This window comes from Zalophus californianus, chromosome 1 (genome assembly GCF_009762305.2).
Source record: "Zalophus californianus isolate mZalCal1 chromosome 1, mZalCal1.pri.v2, whole genome shotgun sequence".
Taxonomy (NCBI): Eukaryota; Metazoa; Chordata; class Mammalia; order Carnivora; family Otariidae; genus Zalophus; species Zalophus californianus.
In genome coordinates, this window is record NC_045595.1 from 115,708,219 (window position 1) to 115,727,238 (window position 19,020).

General features: G+C 35.4%; 1 non-coding gene and 1 pseudogene across 1 annotated transcript; one reads left to right on the forward strand and one right to left on the reverse strand.

Moving 5' to 3' along the window:
* Positions 1–1,790: 1,790 nt before the first annotated feature.
* Positions 1,791–2,301, reverse strand: LOC113918741 (annotated as a pseudogene).
* Positions 2,302–12,349: 10,048 nt separating this feature from the next.
* On the forward strand, positions 12,350–12,452 carry LOC113919105. The gene has a single exon (XR_003518835.1). It is a non-coding gene; the product is annotated as a small nucleolar RNA SNORA1 (small nucleolar RNA).
* The last annotated feature ends 6,568 nt before the right edge of the window (positions 12,453–19,020 follow it).

Below are 19,020 nucleotides of genomic sequence, written 5' to 3' on the forward strand. Positions count from 1 at the left end.
ATGCATAAATTTTAACTGTATATTTACAAAATTTTTCAAGAATGCATACTCATGTATAACCCAAATCTGTATCAACACATACACATTATCATCATCTCAGAGAGTCCCTTCACACAGCACAGATAGGTCATTTGTAAATATGGTATAATATTACATCGTGTTTTTTCTACAAGCTTTTGTGAAATTTAAATGAGATGATGTAAAATACGAAGGCACTAATACGACTAAGCAACACTATCACTGAACAAAATAATTTCAGTAAACACAAATCTTAAATAAATGGGAAAATAGGCACTTCATAACCTGTATTATGCTTGTTTTTAAAGTTATCTCCTGCTCTATAAGCATCAAAGTTGCCATTATTTTAAAGATTTCACTTTAACAAAAAGAAAGGTATCTGTACTCATTTCCTACATGAATCGGGCTGGTAGTCCCGACTCCATTTCAGAAGGCTTCTGGGTATAAAGAAGAAACAGGTTTGGGTACCTAATCTATTTTATCTGGCAAAATATCTAACTCTTTGATATTTAATTTTACAATTTGTAAAATGCAGAAGGTAAAAATACCCACTTATAGAATTTGGAGAATGAGGAGAGCAGTAACTGTTGATAGTTAAATGAAATAATATGAAGTCTTGGAATCTAGTTCCCTTTTCCCCTCGCTGTCTTTGAGCTTCTTAGATTTGAGTGATGTATATATTAAAAGGTGATAAAAAATTAATTTATAGTAGAGCTATGGCAGAAGGAGACGAAGGAAGATATTTTTAAACTTTTTTCTTTTGTATAAGCACCAAAACCTGTGTTTTTTTCTGCTGTATTCTGAAGCCTTCTGAGGAGGTAAGACTAAAAATCTGATTTATATAGTTTGAGTCTTTCGAGAGCCCCTTAAGTTATACTGCATAAATAGCTCTACCTACAGCTGTATCAAATGTTCCTGAAAATAAGCATTTGAATCTCAGAAAAGTTTAAATTTTTAATTATTTCACAATACCGTGGGAGTAAAAACATGAGTGACTAGAGAGCAAGATGGCCCAGAGATGATTCTTTAGCCAGACTGCCTATGTTCATACGTTGGCTCTGGCCCTTCTAAATGTATAAAGGTGGGCATGTCACTGCCTTCCTGTGCCTCTGTTTCCTCATCTGTGAAATAGAAGCAATAACATTTCCTATCTCATTGGATCGTTGTATAGATTTAATGTGTTTAGGTATGTAAAATTCTTAGAAACCCACCTAGCATATAGTAAATTCTCAATAAAATGAGCTCTCATTATTGGAGTTAGGCAGGTGTAGATTCAAATACTACTATACTGCGTGACCTTGGACAACTTACTTATCCTCTCTGATTTTAGGTTCTATATCAGTAATGTGTGATTAATAAAACATTAAATAATAATATTTAGGGACACCTGGGTGGCTTAGTTGGTTAAGCATCCAGCTCTTGGTTTCAGCTCAGGTCATGATCTCAGGGTCCTGGGATCAAGCCCCATGTTGGGCTCCACGCTCAGCACAGAGTCTGCTTGTCTCTCGTCCTCCCCTCTGCTCCTACCCCCACTCATGCTCTCTCTCTCTCAAATAAATAAATAAATAAAATCTTTAAGAAAATAGTAATATTCATAGGGTAGTGCCTCACATACAGTAAGTGCCTAATAGTTGTTCTTATTGTATTTTTCTTCCTAGAGTCCAGCTATAGAAAGGTATGGCAGATTACATGCATTTTTTAATCAAGGAGGAAAATGCAAAATATATTTCTATTTCAAAGAAAAGGAAATTATTATTTTTTTTTTTTGGTGAAAAAAATTTAATTTAGATTTAGCCAGCTGGACTCAGTTTAGATGATTCCAATTTTGTTGGCAACATCCAAAGCATCATAGTCAGGAGCCAGGCGAACATACGCCTTTTTCTCTCCATCAGGCCTGATCAAAGTGTTGACCTTGGCCACGTCAATGTCGTAGAGCTTCTTCACAGCCTGTTTGATCTGGTGCTTATTGGCCTTGACATCCACAATGAACACAAGTGTGTTGTTGTCTTCTATTTTCTTCATGGCTGACTCAGTGGTCGGGGGAACTTGATGATGGCATAGTGATCAAGCTTGTTTCTCCTGGGGGCGCTCTTTCGAGGATATTTGGGCTGCCTTCGCAGACGCAGTGTCTTGGGTCGTCGGAACGTAGATGACGTGCGGATTTTCTTTTTTTTTTGTGTGACTGTGGACGCCTTTCAGCACCGCTTTCTTGGCCTTCAAAGCCTTTCCTTTGGCTTCGGCTTTGGGAGGGGCAGGGGCTTCCTTCTTAGCCTTCGGCGCCATCTTCGTAAAAGGGCAGAAAAGGAAATTATTTATTAAAAAAAATAGATTCTCCAACATATTGATGCCCACTGTGATTGACTCACCGGCTGCGAGAGACTAGAATTTTGGGAACCTCTGTCCCAGAGAAGCCATAAACACTGGCAAGAGATAATTGAATCAATGGATCTTTGGATCACATTCCATTCTGCTGCATTATCACTAATTTCACTATATCTTTGCGGAAAAAAGTTGGGGATTGAAACTTTGGTATTCAATTATTATTATTGTTTGCCGAGGTCTTAGGAGTGCTTTTTATTTCCCTGCTTATTTTTCACATAATGAATTGCTTTTGAATTCACCTTACATAGCTGGTATGTTTTTTAAAAAATTCTATATCTCTGCATAGTTCTGCTTAAGTTACTATCTTTTCTAAATCATATAAATTCTCCTCAATATCCTGTATGTATTTAATCTCAGTTTTGGTAAAACTTCATAAAATTATTGTATTATATCTTTGTCACTAGGGTCTATTAAGCATAGGTTTTAAAACCAAGATTTTCAAAAAAGGAAGAAGAAAATTGAAAGCATTTTCAATGTTTTGTGTGCACATTTGCACTGTGAAATCACTTGTAACAGACTCACACAACTAATTAGCAGATCTTTATTTTGCTACGTTTCTGGCCAAGTCAATGTGACAGGATATGGGAAGCCATACCAATTAACAGGCCTGAGCAAGCTCCTCATTTGACAAACATTTAATAAGCAATAAAATAGGAACTTGGAAGTTCTGAAACTTACTGATGGAAAAAAGAGAGAGAGGAGCTCTGTTGCTTATCTGGAATAAAGGAAGAACTCAATTAAGCTAACAAGATGCAAGCTGTAAAATAATTTTTTTTTTCAGGGTTGAGCTGAATTTTAGTTTAGCAAGCAACTTTGGGAGGTCACCTCATCCTTCTTTTCTTTCCCAGTCTGTATTAAAGCACAGCTGTGCAGCCCACGGTCTGCTTTCTTTCTGAGTCATCCTCCTGAATGGTGATGGCAATGGTAGAATATTAGAATTCTGTTTAAAATGTTAATCAAGATCTGGTATTTCAAAATCTAGTTGCAAACTTTTGGGAATTTCTAGTGATCATCTTTTAATAATTGCAGGGGCTGATTTATGGCTGTGCCTCTCCCTGCCTCGTGCTGGTAGATCTGTGTGTGTTTGATTCTAATGCTGTTCCAGGCAGCTCACTAAACCTGAAATGCATTCATGCCATCGATGTATTCTCTAGGCACTTCTTCAGGAATGAACCCTTCCCACTGTGCATTATCATCCAATTAAAAGCTTCTATGTTTCTGAAAGTCAATAATGAAAAAACTAATCAGGACCTTATGTCTTGAACATTAATATCTGTATTTATAAGAAAATTTAATGTACATGTTGTCTATATCTCATTTATAGCTCATATGCTTTCAAAAAATTTATCACAGAAAATATGAACTGACAAGATAAATGAAGTAGAAGTTCATTATTCAAATTAAAAATTATTTTCTGTCAACTGAAGGCACATAGCATTTTTATTATGATTTTAGTGCATAATAAATATAATTAAATGTATTTGGAAATAAAATAATCATTAATATTGATATAACTTAATTCAATTGTCTTCATTTTTTAAGTTAACTGAAGTGATATTAATGGTACCGATGAAGCTAAAATTAATCAAAGTGTGACTTTTTAACTGATTCAAAATTCATTTATTCATTCAAACATTTGTTATTATGTATGACCAATTTCATGTGATTTAATTGAAAAAAATAAATTTATTGAACACAGACTCTAAGTTAGGCTTTTTATTAAGCCCTGGAAGCAGAGGTTAGCAGAAGGATATGACCACTGTACTCTTACTGCAAAGAAAGGTGTATAAGAAAATCATTCAGCAGTGGGAAATTTGAGCCCTAAAGTTTAGCCCTAAGTAATGACCTTTGATTTTCTACTGAGTTGGTTTGTGTTCGTCTGCTCTCTGAAAGTCCACTTATAATAAGTAAAGTATGTATTGTATACACATTCTATAGTGTTCAAAGAAAGATCATAATATTGTAATTGGCAACATTATTAACAACAATAACAAAAGACTATGAATGCTTACTTTATACAGTACAACAGATTAACAGTTGACATGTTTTGGTCTTGAGACAGTGGCTCTAGGTACCTTTTATAAGCTACAGAGTATTCTTGTAGTCTTCTTAGTGAAATGCATTTATGCTTTTTATTGATTTTCCAGGTACAAAACTGATCTCAAATTCATTAATATTAATATTAGAGAAACTAGCTTGCTGAACATCAAAACGGTATTACATTTTAAAAGTAGGAAATTGCCTTTACAGTGAATTGGGAATATTCCCAAAGCAAAAGACTCACTCCCGATTAAACATTATTCTTTAGTAGAAAATGTCATTCACTTAGATAAGCTTATGGTAATCTTTAAAACTTCAAGAAAATATCTATTCAGGACAGCACTAGGAGTTTGCAATTAGAAAGTTTAGAAAAGTGAATACATCTTTCACTACTGGAGAAAGCAACACCTGTACTGTGGGTATATAAACTGAGATTCTTTTCACTTATGTTTCTGTGACTGTTTCTACTTGTGATTCTGTTATATGCTAACCTCTAATATGTTTATTCATATGTTCACTAGTGTTAAATATCAAAAAAGTTCCTTGTACATAGGAAGCATTAATAATGTCAGAAAGGAAAAAACAAATACAGGAAGCAAAAAAAAAAAAGAGAAAGAAAGGAGTTCTAAGATCTTTCTGTTTTTCTGTGATGCCGTATTAGGTAAAATGAAAACAAAGGCATGAACATCCCACAATAATCTAAAGTGTTATGCAGATGTGGTGATGAGTTTGCCAGTCTACTGTGGCCAGAATCACTAATGCTGGAGGGGCAGCACGGAGAAAGGCCCCAAGCTATCGAGAACTTTTTCTTTTCTTTTTTATTTTCTTTTGTTATGTTAGTCACCATACAATACATCATTAGTTTTTGATGTGGTGTTCCATGATTCATTGTTTGCGTATAACACCCAGTGCTCCATTCAATATGTGCCCTCTTTAATACCCATCACCAGGCTAGCCCATCCCCCACCCCCTCCCCTCTGAGAACCCTCAGTTCTCAGAGTCCATAGTCTTGAGAGTTTTTTCTTATGGAAGTTCTCACTGTAAATCAAATTTGGGTAGTCAGCCGCCATTTTAACAGTAACAATGCTACAAGATGGCCCCCAGCAGCTGCTTTATCACTGGAATAACTATCTGTAGAGGCAGTCAAGCTTTCACTGGCATCAGTGACTAAGTGCGAACTTCTGCAGAACATGTGATTTATAAACTTTTGGTTGTGGAGAAAAATTACTTTTCACCTGTGTAGAGGACTATATCTGGGCATTCTAGTGTTTTCCATTTTCATCAGTACATTCACTTATTGCAGGAGGTCATAAAAGACATGCTCTGACTGAGATTCAACCTTGGAGAACTGGCTTTTCATTCTAATTGAGATTAAAGAAAATACAAATTCTCATTACGAGAGATGGTTTATGTTATATAAGACACTCCCCAAAATATTATATTCTTACTGTTTATGTGAAGTTTTGCATTTAAGTATTAAATAATACCACTTAAAAGGCATATATGAGCAATAGCTTCAAATTTTTGAACAACAAAAATAAATATTTAGGTAATAGTTTGACCAGTGCATACTTATTATTAACTATGACAGGTCACCTGCATGGGATTCCCAAATATTTTTCAAAGTTATTAATGACAAACACATACTTTAATTCTTCAAATTTGTAAGTGGATAGTCATTTATTTTAAACATATTCTAACTCAAGGTTAAGTTACATGCCCTGGATTTGACATTTAAGTTATGAGTAATCACAGTTACAGATGTGTAGGCAAATTTTACTTAGCATGGATAAGATATTTAACACACACACACACACACACACACACAGAATGAGTAGTTAAAAAAGAGACAACGTAAAAGGTTAAATAACACTATTGAAGTACTGTGTAGCAGAGACAGAAAGGAAGGCAGGAAGTTGAATTTGTGTTCTAAAAAGATTTGCTGAGCTTGTGAGACCTTTGAACAAAGTAAGCAAACATTTTCCAATTGTAGTTAACTTGAAGAGTTTAAAATTTAAACAAAGCTAGAGTTGGAAGACACATATCTCTGCCAAGTCTCATTAAAATACTTTAGGGAGGGGTTTGATTTGAAGTCCTAGGGTGATTTATTTTCGTATATACTTACATGCGATAGCAATATATAATAATAATCACAAAAACAGGAGATTGTGTTATGTTTTCCCTTCCTTCAAAACTCGGTCCTGTACACCAGTCTAATATCTAGTTCCTCCAGGTATCGGTCAATTTGACATGCGGTCAAATTTGCAAAAATAATGCCTAAGATATTGCCCCATAGAGTTTTGAAGATTAAAGGACTTATTTTTTAATCATAAAATTCTTTATAAATATAAGATATAGTTATTTTATATTTATTTTAGTTTATTTTATGCTTAAAATATTTTTTGCCAGTTTACAAAAGATTCTTATTGTGTATTTGCCTAACAATTCCGTGGTGATTAAAAAAATTAAACTCATGAGCAAGTTAAACTTCCAAAACTAACCAGAGATTTTAAAAAGAGTCCTTGAAATATGTCTTCTCTTTCACGTGTAAATTTGATATATAAGCTATATTCGTTGAAAGCTGCAAAATATTATTATTATTCATGGTAGTTCTTGAAAAATTAACTGAAAAACTTCTTAGGGTTTGAAAAACATCTCTTTTAAATATGGAAGAAAAGCTAATTTGTAAGTTTTTGGTTTTTTTGGTAAGGACAACAGTGCTTTTAAGTAAAATATATTTTATTACACAACATAATAAATATATTTAATAAGTAAATATAATATATAAGCAAACATATAACATATAAAATATATAAGTAAAATATATTTTCTTATTAAACAACATAATATTCATGGCATGCTGTGAATAATTATTGTACTTCGGGCACCTGAGGCCTCAGTCGGTTAAGCGTCGGTCTTCGGCTCAGGTCATGATCCCAGGGTCCTGGGATGAAGCCCCTCAATGGGCTCCCTGCTCATCGAAGAGCCTGCTTCTCCCTTTCCCTCTGCTCCTCCCCTGCTCCTTCTTGCTCTCTCACTCACTCACTGTCTCAAATAAATAAATAAAATCTTTAAAAAAAATGTTTTAAAAAATAATAATTATTGTATTTCCTGAGAAACAACCACCAGACAAACCTATGCACATTACTGGTTTGCTAATATTAGTATTAGTTTTTGAGGGCTGCTGTAACAAAGTACCACAAACTGGGTGGCTTAAACAACAGAAATGTATTGTCTTGGTTCCTGAGGCTACAAGTACACAGTCAAGATGTCAGAGGGTTGGTTCCTTCTAAGGCCTCTGAGGGCGAGTTTGTTCCATGCCTCTCCCCCAGCATCTGGTGGTTTACTGGTAATCCTTGATGTCTCTTGGCTATAAAAACGTCACCCTGATCTCTGCTTTCATTTTCCATGGTGTTCTTTCTATGTGTGTATCTGTCCATTTTAAAAGGACACCAGCCATATTAGATTAAAACGCACCCTAATGACATTTTAAATTGATTGCTTCTGTGAAGACCCTGTCTCCAAATAAGGTCACATTCTGAGGTGCAGAGGGTTAAGACTTCAACATGTGAATTCGACGGGGATGTGATTCAACCCACAATAGCAAATTGCCAATTTAAAGATCGGTGTGATACTTTGAAATATAACCAACAATAAAATCACTTAAAAGAAATTGCCAAAATTTATTTTATAAATTTGCAAAAAATAAAAGGTAGGCAAGCACAGAAATTTTAAAAATGCTTTTGTCATTGTTACTTCTGAAAATAATTACCATTTTATTTATTTAAAGGTATTTTTTGAGCACTTGTTTTCTATCTATGAACTGTTTTGGGTACTCATCTTTATCAGTAGCAAATACAAAAAAAAAAAATGTTTATATCCTCATGGTCCTTACAGTAAGGCAGAAAATGTTGTTTTAATTTTGAGATTTTGAAGTTTTGCATGAAATTGAAAAATACATAATAATTTTAATAGCTTTAAGATATTGATGCAGGAGACCAATTACCCATGCTGTTTTACTGCTATCACATAGGGCTTTAGTACACATGCTGTTCACAAAAATTGTATTTAGTAGGATATCAAATAATGAAGAACTTACTCTAATAATTTAGTTTTAGATTTAGCTATATCCTTTTGCTGCTATATTTGTATGTCCCATGTTTTTTGCTTAACAAATTATAATTAGAAAAATAATATGACTTGCCACATTATATCTAAAGCCATTGCCTGATAATGTTTTGTTGAAACTTAGCATCAGAACAGACTTTCAGTCACTTACTCTTAAACCTAAAAAGCAAATATGGAATGTGTTTTTAACTCTCTGGTGACATTTTTATAATATTTCTATTCCTAGCCTCTATGAAGCCTTCAAAGATGTATTTCACTTTTCAGGCAATGATGGAACTCTTAATATTTCCCTCTAATGTTAACGCTGGGGCAAGATGAGGTGCAGTAAGCTGGGCTGCCTGGGGAAATAGCATCACAAAACATGGAGGCTTGACTCATGTTCTAGTCCGTTGTATTTTGAAAGACTCTTATTATAGCACAACAGAGGTGTACTTAACAAATATTGAAATTCATAGACGCAAAGGCAAGAATGTAGGAACCAGGCAACTGGGGTATAAGGATGCTTTTCACTTTCTATCTCAGCTTTACCCATATTTAAGTATCATCTTTTTTTTCTTTCTTAATCCTCACACAAATGTTTTGAATGACAGAACAATTAGAAAGAAACCAGATTGCAGTATCTATATCTGTCACTATCACTGCGCCCTGGCAGACATAAATTCCCGGCTGATTTGGCTGCAGTGTATTATCTGAGAGGTAAGCTAAATCTTCACCTAATTTTTGTCAGTGTAGCAGTGCATTGGAAGAAATGCTTTCTTCATCCTACTCTGAAAGTTGCATTTTTCCCTGTGGTATGATAGCTATTTTTTTGGATAAAATCTACTTTGTCACAGAAAGTTGCTATTAAAAACAACAACAACAACCAAAAAAAAAAAAAAAAAAAAAACCAAGGTGGGATGGCTGACACAGGCATCTACATGCTGCACAGTGGACTGTGTGAAATTGACTGGGAGTATCCAGATAATTTCAGATAAAATGAAGACCAGTTCTATAGGACCATGAAAATACCAGTGCTCTCCCTGGATCACTAGCCTTGTTCCAATTTCCAAAGGCAGTTGCTCCTTCGGCTGTTGTTGCTTCAGTGATGCCAGAGTATATTTTTATCAGCTTACATAATATCCTGACAGCATTGTATCCTGAGTTAAATAAAATATTTTTGTGCAAATATACATAACTCCAAATTCATTGGAACCAAAATTAGGCATTTTTGTATGAACTACATATAATTAGTAGATAAAAATTCAGAGACTTGTAGCTTCAGGAAATAGCACAAGATGACCTTTTTTGTGATTTAGCTGATTTGAATTTGTCACAGGTTTTAAGAAAAAATTTTCTCATTTACTAGCAACATGCTCCTTTCCCATTTCTCATCATAATGTAAATTAATGCTGGTTGGCTTTTGTTATTGAAAGCCTAAAGGTGAGTACTTTTAGACAGGGCAAGAGCTATGGGTATGAAGACTGTTCATCAGACATCAGTGTACACGGTGAACAATTTCGACCCTGGCAGTTGGATGCCCACAGCTAAAAAGCATTTCCCAATCATCCAATTAGGAAGGTAGCAACTGTTCGTAATTACGCATAGCCGATGCACAACGAACCCCTTTATTCTTTAGTTGAAAATATTTGTTGTCTTAATGTCTCTCTATTGTTCTGAATTGCATGAGGTCTTATGTTATAGCCTTGATCAATATTTCCTACCCCTTTCCACAAAATGGCAAATAGAATTTCCAGGCACTTTATCGTGCTGCAGAGGTCTCAACCATCAGCTGCAGCAAGAACATTAGTGTTCAGTTAATTGGTACAGATGGCCACAGCACTGATTCTACCATTTCATCAACAGATATCTGGATACTGGGGCTGGAACGCAGATGTCAGACCAGGGGCTTTGTTGGAATGTTCTGGTGTTGCTTTCAAATGCCATGCGCCTCTCTCTCCCTCCCTCCCTCCCTCTCTCCCTCCCTCCTTTTTGTTTCTCATATATCTTTCATAAATTTAAAACAAAAATATAGGGCACCTGGGTGGCTCAGTCAATTAGGTGTCTGCCTTCGGCTCAGGTCATGATTCCAGGGTCCTGGAATCGAGCCCCATGTTGAGGTTTCTGCTCAGCAGGGAGCCTGCTTCTCCCTCTCCATCTGCCTGCTGCTCTGCCTGCTTGCATGTGCATGCTCTCTCTCTCTCTCTCTCTGTGTCAAATAAATAAATAAAAATCTTTTAAAAAATTAAAATAAAACATAAATATATGGTTCATATAATCATTGTTTTTTAAATATGCATTGATTTCTATATCTCTGCTTTTGTTTCAGAATATTCTAGATACAATAATAAGAAATCAAGTTCTTATAACTTGAAAAACACTGTGAGGAGAGGTTAAAGAATCCAAGTTATAGGAGAAATAGCCCCTAATTATAGGAGAGAGATGCAGTAATTTGTATATTAGGGGTGGATATTGTAAAAGTGGGGAAATATTCCAAAATATTACTTAACATTTGGAATCCTTAATGCAAAAAAAAAAATGAGACAAATATGATACATAGCAGGATATCATCAATGAAAAGTATTAAAAAAAAGAAGAGGAGAGATGTACTCCATCCTTGAGTGAAATACAATGATTCGACAGAAAGGGAAGATTTTGAATCAAGGATGGAGGGCAGAGGGTAGGCTTTCATTCAGGAGCAGGAATAAGATGACAAACCCTCTAGATTTGTGAGGATGATGAGTATGGAAACAACTTGTCAGGATTTGGTTGTTTAGGACATAGGAGATACAACTGGGATAATTTGTTTAGTGTTAGATTTAGGAGTTTTGAAGTTCTGGCCTAGAATTTAAATGTTTTCCTAAAGTCATTAGTGAGTCATTGAAGGCTTAGAAGAAATTCAAACAGAGAGAGAGAGAAAGAGGGAGAGAGAGAGAGAGATAGGTAGAAACAGTAGGGGGACAGAGATTATAGTAATTATGATACGTGATATATTTTGTTTGGGATAATTTTTTTTTTGGTTCAGTCATCTACCCTGGATGTTGGAAAAACTTTCCTATAAAGGGCCAGGCAGTTAATCTTTTGGGGTCTATAGCCCATATCATTTCTGTCACAACTACTCAACTCTTGTTGGGGCATGTGAGCAACCGTAGATATACCGTAGAGTATAGTTGTATTCAGTGAAACTCTTATTTATGGGCACCAAAATTTGCATTCCCTAAAATGTTCATGTGTTGTAAGATATTGTCTTCTGTTGATTATTTTAACCGTTTTGAAATTTCAAAACTCTTCCATGGGCTCTTATGTAAAAACAGGCAATGGCCATAGATTGCTAATCCCAATCTAAACAAATGAAATGCTTCTCTTCTATTATATCTTCCATGATGCTTACTCTTTTTAAGAAAATATAGGCTCTTTCATTTTATAACAAAACATAATTTAAAATAAAACATTTTTTTAAAGATGTATTTATTTACTTTAGAGGGAGTGCAAGCAAATGCAAGTTGGGGGAGGGGCAGAGGAAGAGGGAGAGAAATCCTCAAGCAGATTCCTGGCTGAGTGTGGAGCCTGATGTGGGGCTCGATCCCAGGACCCTGAGATCATGACCTGAGCCAAAACCAAGAATCAGATGCTTAACCAATTGAGCCATCCAGGCACCCCAAAAACATGATTTGTAATAAACATTTGGCAGACTTATGAGAAATTTTCTTTCAAGTCTTCAATTTCATTTAAATAATTTTGGATAATCTTGATATAATTAATTATTAATTTATTTTATTAAAGTTCTGTTTTCTATGCTGCATATAGCCTATATATAAAACTAACTGAATGTGGCTGTATTGAGACACAGGTTATGCTTCCAACACAGCAAGCTTGTTACAATGATGACAATGAGGCCTGTAACATTTTCTGCTAGACTTATGGAGTAGAGTGGAAGTAACAAGACTTTCTTTTTTTTTTTTAAGATTTTATTTATTTATTAGAGAGAGAGAGAGAGAGAGAGCACGAGCAGGCGGGGCTGACTGAGAGGGAGAAGCAGGCTCCTGCTAAGCATGAAGCCCGATGTGGGGCTCAATCTCATGACCCTGAGATCATAACCTGAGCCGAAGCAGACACTCAACCAACTGAGCCACCCGGGCCCCCAAGACTTTTCAGTATTAGAAACAATGAAGGAATAATAATTTTAGATCACTTGCCAAAATAGCAATCAATATACTTCCTACAGTTTGAATTCTTGGGCCCTAAAATAAAGAAATTGGATCCCAAAGATTACAGGTGGGGGATTTTTGAATTTGGCTATGTCCACATCCAAGGGGAGAAGCCCAACTGAAAGAACTCTGGACTGACAGTGATAACTGTGGATTGAACAAAAGTTCTTTTGAAGATTTTGATTCTGACTTTGAAAGAACTGTGGTGATTGGTAGTGGAAGGAATCAAATGCAAAATTCCTTAAATAAGAATTTGTTAACTTAAAGAAATAACTATAATAAATGCATGATTCACTAAGGAAAAATCATTTGGAATATATGTGCCTTAATGGTGATTCTTTACTTCCAAGAGAGCTAACGAAGTCAGCTGTTGCTGGGTTTTTATGCATTAGGAAAAGCCTGGAATTGGTGGTTGCAACCTACCTGCAGCAGTGATTTCCTCATGAGTAGGCAGGGGTAGAGGGGACAATTTAAGATCACTGAAGAATTCAGGTTTTGTTAGAATGTGTTGTGTTTCTTTCCATGCTGTCATTTTCCTAGGTCTGTGGGCTGCGCAGTCATGTTATTCTAGAAATGTAAGTTTGTATCCTATTATATGTGTGTGATAACCATTCAAAATAGGTCTCCTAAACTAATCTGTTACAGTGCATTGTTGTAGTGTAATAGGTATCCCTTCTGGATCTCCACTGTTAATTCCCAAACAACACATAGTTCTCATTAAAGACGGAAGCTTTGTTGTGAAAAAGGACTTGGAAATTCATATAGGCTAAAGGTCAACAAGAGAAGAGAAGGTCAGATTCCTTTTGATTCTCCCATTTTCCTACAGAGAAATATGTTGAAGTTGGGGTTTGTTGGGGTTCCTATGTGAATCTACATTCCAGTGCAATGCAATGCAAGGACCTTTTTCCCACTATGGTAGGTGAAAAAAAAGAAAAGACAAAAGTAGTCCTTCAAAAGATATCCAGGTTAAATCCTTAGAACTCACAAATGTTACCTTATTTGGAAAAAAAAAAAAAAAAAAGAGGATCTTTTCTGTTGTGATTAAGTTAAGGATCTTGAGATTCGATAATCCTGGATTATAAGGGTGGACCCTAAATTCAATGTCAAGTATCCTTTGTAATAGAAAAAGTAGAGGGAAATTTGAGACAAACGGAAGAGGGCACACAGGCAGACGAGGGGAAAGCAATGTTGGAGACCATGGCAGAGACTGGAGTGATGTGGCCACAAGCCAAAGAAGCCAAGGAATTCCAGCAGCACCAAAAGCTTGGAAGAGTTCCCTCTGGAAGGAAAGATTCTCCCCTAGAGCCTTCTGAGAAAGTACAGCTCTGCCAAGACCTTGATTTCACACTTCTGACTTCTATGAACAGTGGGAGAGTAAATTTCTTTTATTTCAAGCTACCCAGTCTGTGGTACTTTATTACAGCAGACTCAGGAACCTAATATACTCCCATCTTTCTTATTCTGACACAGCAAACATGAAAGCAAACTTGCGTGTGTGTTTGTGTGAAGTGGGTAGCAGGATGAATTTAGAACCTTCTTGGTGCCAAGCCAACTAACTGGTTTGGTATGCCAGATATTTATAGCCTTTGTCTGGGAATGTCTGATGTCCATGCCTAGAGATCATGACTAAGTCCTTCCTGACAGAGGAAACTGAATTTGGATATAGCCTGTCCTCCTGCAAAGGGAGAGCTAAAGGGATATCAAGACAGAAGGGAAGGATCATTACTGTTTTAATCAGTTCTCCTTATTTTGTCCTTCTGAAAACCTATTCATTCCATTGAAGCACAATTTTGGAGTAGGGAGTAGTGTTCATAGGATAATAGATCAAGTACTAGGGAAATTTGTGATGGAGGGCAGGCATTTTATCAGTGCTATTTTGGTAAACATACCTTTCCTTCTGGAAATGCCTATTATCATCTGAGAAAAGGCCATCCTAGAGATCAGCTCATACCTGCTGATCATTTGCCTCTCTGCTTACAAATTCATTCCCACCTCCACCCTGATCTTTTTATCACAAAACACTGAGTGCTTCACACCATTGTTCCCAGGCTGGTTTTTGGCAAGTGCCAGTGAGGTCCATGGCAGAACGCTGGAAGGTGGGAAGAAGGAAAAAGCCAGGACATTTTTCTCTGTCGTGATTTGGATGAATTTCTCACAGTAGCTCCTTAGTTTCACCTCCTGCCAACCAGTTCTGCTCTCTTGATTTCCTTTTCTTCGACTTCCTTTGTGACCAGATGCTCATAGTAACTGCCTCTATTAACTGATTGGATCTTAACTAATAGGAAATCAAAGAGAAAATGTCACATTGGCTTACCATCAGTTTGAATTTGAGGACAAATCAATCAGTCCTGACTCGTCATTGAAGTGTTCCTGGTTAAGATACCAAACAATACGGATGATGATTTACATTTTCCAAGTAAATTTCATTTGTGCATTCATTCTCCCAGGAGAGAGAGGTAAAACTCAGAGATACCTGATGATATGGGCAGTCAATAAAGGCCATATCCAGGCACAAATCCAAGACTTCTGTCCCTCAACCCTATGATCTTTGCCTTAATGCATTAGGAAGATATGCCATCCTTTCTTTTGTCTGGAAGGTATAACAAGATGATGGTATTTTGATATTTTGAAGGCAGGTGAACTTCAGATCAAGTTCCTGATTTCTGATGCAGAAAGAATTATTCTCTGATAGTAAATATTCAAATGGGTAGCCCTGAATTATTATTAAGACAGATATATAATGTATATTCTTACATGAATTGAAATCCTTGGTTTATTGAGATGAAATGATTCAAAACAAAGAAGCATTCTGGAGTGTGGTAAATCCACAGAAAAGGAATATTTCCAGGGTCTAAGGAGAATACAAAATATGCAATGTCAAGTTAATATTAAGGTTAATATTAAATTGCAAATGTATATTTATTATTACTATTTCTAAAAATGTTTTCAATAGAGTTTATATTATTTCCCTCAGAGGTTTTTATTTCATGTAATTATAGTTTGTTATGTACTTCACAAATATTTCATTGTTTAACACAACATATTTTATTCAATATGTTTAGAGTTTCTGGGGCAATGCTAATCATTGAAATATTTACATTATGTTTGTTATTTATCCTCAAATAATAAATATACATCCAAGGGACTATTATAAAGTACAACTAAAAACTTGATTTATTAGTCACAGCCTTATAGTCGTATTAAAAAAAATACTATTACTTCAAAATATGATATATAAAAATAATAAATAATAGCTATAAAATTAATAGGCATGTATTTGAAACCTTAAAACAATGAATTTCTAGACAATTAAGAGAGCAAGAATTTACAGAAAAATGCTAATTTCCAATGGTTTAATATCTTCATAGGAGACATTAGGAAGTCAACATTCTTTCTAGAAAATAGAGACTTACTCAGGCATAGAGGATTATTATTTTTTTTTAAGATTTTATTTATTTATTTGACAGAGAGAGACACAGCGAGAGAGGGAACATAAGCAGGGGGAGTGGGAGAGGGAGAAGCAGGCTTCCCGCCGAGCAGGGAGCCCGATGCAGGGCTCGATCCCAGGACCCTGGGATCATGACCTGAGCCGAAGGCAGATGCTTAACAACTAAGCCACCCAGGTGCCCCAGGCATAGAGGATTTTTAAAAAAATAGTTTTAAAGCACTCATATATATTGTCTTTAGTTTTTAAAATTTCCTTTAGAGTGCCTTTAACTTGAAGAATTTCAAGGAGTTAAAGAATAATTTTCTTTAGGTATAGTATTAATAATATAGTATATAAATTGTATTCTTTCATTAATAAGGAATGGAACAGTACATTGATTACCACTTTTGAAAACATTGACTTTTACAAATTATTTTATAATAATTCTGTTTTTATTTACATAAACTTCTGAGAATATTAAAGATTATTATATGTGAATATTTTATATACATAAGTGGATATGTTACTTGCTATGCAACATATTCTCTGTGACTGAGATTTGTATGGGTGAATAAATGTGTGAAATAGCAACAGGGGTAAATTGAAGGAAAGATTTCCAGAATGTCTTCTCTCATGTTTCTAGTCCACACAAGTTTAAAACTAGAATAAAAAAGCAATCCACAGATTTGGTGCAATTCTTATCAAAATACCAACAACATTTTTCACGGGACTAGAAGAAATAAAAATAAAATTTGTGTAGAACCCAGGACCCCAAGTATCCAAAGCAATGTTGAAAGAGAAGAACAAAGCTGGAGGTATCATAATTCCAGATTTCAAGATATACTACAAAACTATGGTAATCAGAACAGTGTGGTACGGGCATAAAAATAGACACATTGGTAGAGCAGAATAGAGAACCCAGAAATAAACCCAGTCAATTAATCTATGACAAATGAGGAAGAATATGTAAAGGAGAAAAGACAGTCTCTTCAACAAATGGTCCCAGGAAAACTGGACAGCAACATGCAAAAGAATGAAACTGGATCACTTTCTTATGCCATGTACAAAAATAAACTCAAAATGGATTAAAGATTTAAATGTGAGACCTGAGACCATGAAACTCCTAGAAGAAAACATAGGCAGTAATTTCTTTGACATTGGCTGCAGAAATGTTTTTCTAGAAATGTCTCCTCAGGCAAGGGAAACAAAAACCAAACTGTTCAGACTATACCAAAATAAAAGGCTTCTGCACAGCAAAGGAAATCATCAACAAAACAAAAAGACAAAACACTTAATAGAAGATATTTTAAATGATATACCAGATAAGGGGCTAATATCCAAATTATATAAAGAACTTATATAACTCAAGAGCAAACAACAACAACAAATAATAATAATAATAATCCAACTAAAAATGGGCAGAGGACCTGAATAGACATTCTTTGAAATGGCCAACAGACACATAAAAAGTTTCTCAACATCACTAATCATCAGAGAAATGTAAATTAAAACTATAATGAGATATCACCTTACACCTGTCAGAATGGCTAAGATCAAAAAGACAAGAAATAACAGGTGTTGGTGAGGATGTGGAAAGAAAGGAAACTCATGCACTGTTGGTGGGAATGCACACTGGTGCAGCCACTCTGGAGACAGTATGAAAGTTCCTCAAAAAGTTAAAAATTGAATTACCAGATGATCCAATAATTCTGCTACTGGGTATTTACCCAAGGAAAACAAAAACACTAGTTTGAAAAGATATATGCACCCCTATGTTTATTGCATCATTATTTACAATAGCCAAGATATGGAAGCAGCCCAAGTGTCCATCCATAGATCAAAGAGTGCTGTATATACACACACACAAACACATCACAAACACACCACACACACTGGAATATTAATCACAAAAAGGAGATCTTGCCATTAGCAACAATATGGATGGACCTAGAGGGTATAATGCTAAGAAATAGCGAAAGACAAATACTATATGATTTCACTCATATGGTGAATTTAAGAAACAAAACAAATGAATAAACAACAAAAAAGAGGCAAAAAACAATCTTAAACACAGAGAGCAAACGTCAGGAATGCGTAGAATTGTTGAATCATTATATTGTAAAAGCTTGCACTTGATTTAGAATGTAAGTGATTCAGTTCCATTCATCTTTATGATGGGGGAAAAAATCTAAATTGAAATACCTATTGGTGATAGATTAACATTTTTATGTCTATGTATGAAAAAAAGCAGTTTAAGAGGAATAAACACTCTCTATAGCCCAAGTGTAAAGTTATAAATACCAGTGCATAAATAACAAAGTATCTATCAATAGAGTGACTGCAAAGAAACTGTCATAAGTAGAGATTTATGCCATCACTCACCCCAGCACATACAGAAATGGGCAAAAAGATGCAAAATAGTAGAGATAACATCATATGTTTTGAAACTAAGAAAGAGTTCCAATATGCACCACAAATAACAGATGCTCACAGAAACACATGGCTTATATTGCATGCAAAGGGAATTTGGTGAGCATATAAAGAAGGTATGGGGTGCCTGGGTGGCTCAGTTGGTTAAGCGGCTGCCTTCAGCTCAGATCATGATCCCAGGGTCCTGGGATCGAGCCCCGCATCGGGCTCTCTGTTCAGTGGGGAGTCTGTTTCTCCTCTCCCTCTGCCTGCTGCTCCCCCTGCTTGTGCTTTCTCTCTCTCTGTCAAATAAATAAATAAAATCTTAAAAAAAAAAAAAGGTATGAGCACATTGCAGTGCAACAAGAAACGAGGTAACTGATGGCTCCGTTCATTTTTGCCAGCAGAGTGGTGAGAATTGATCATATTTCA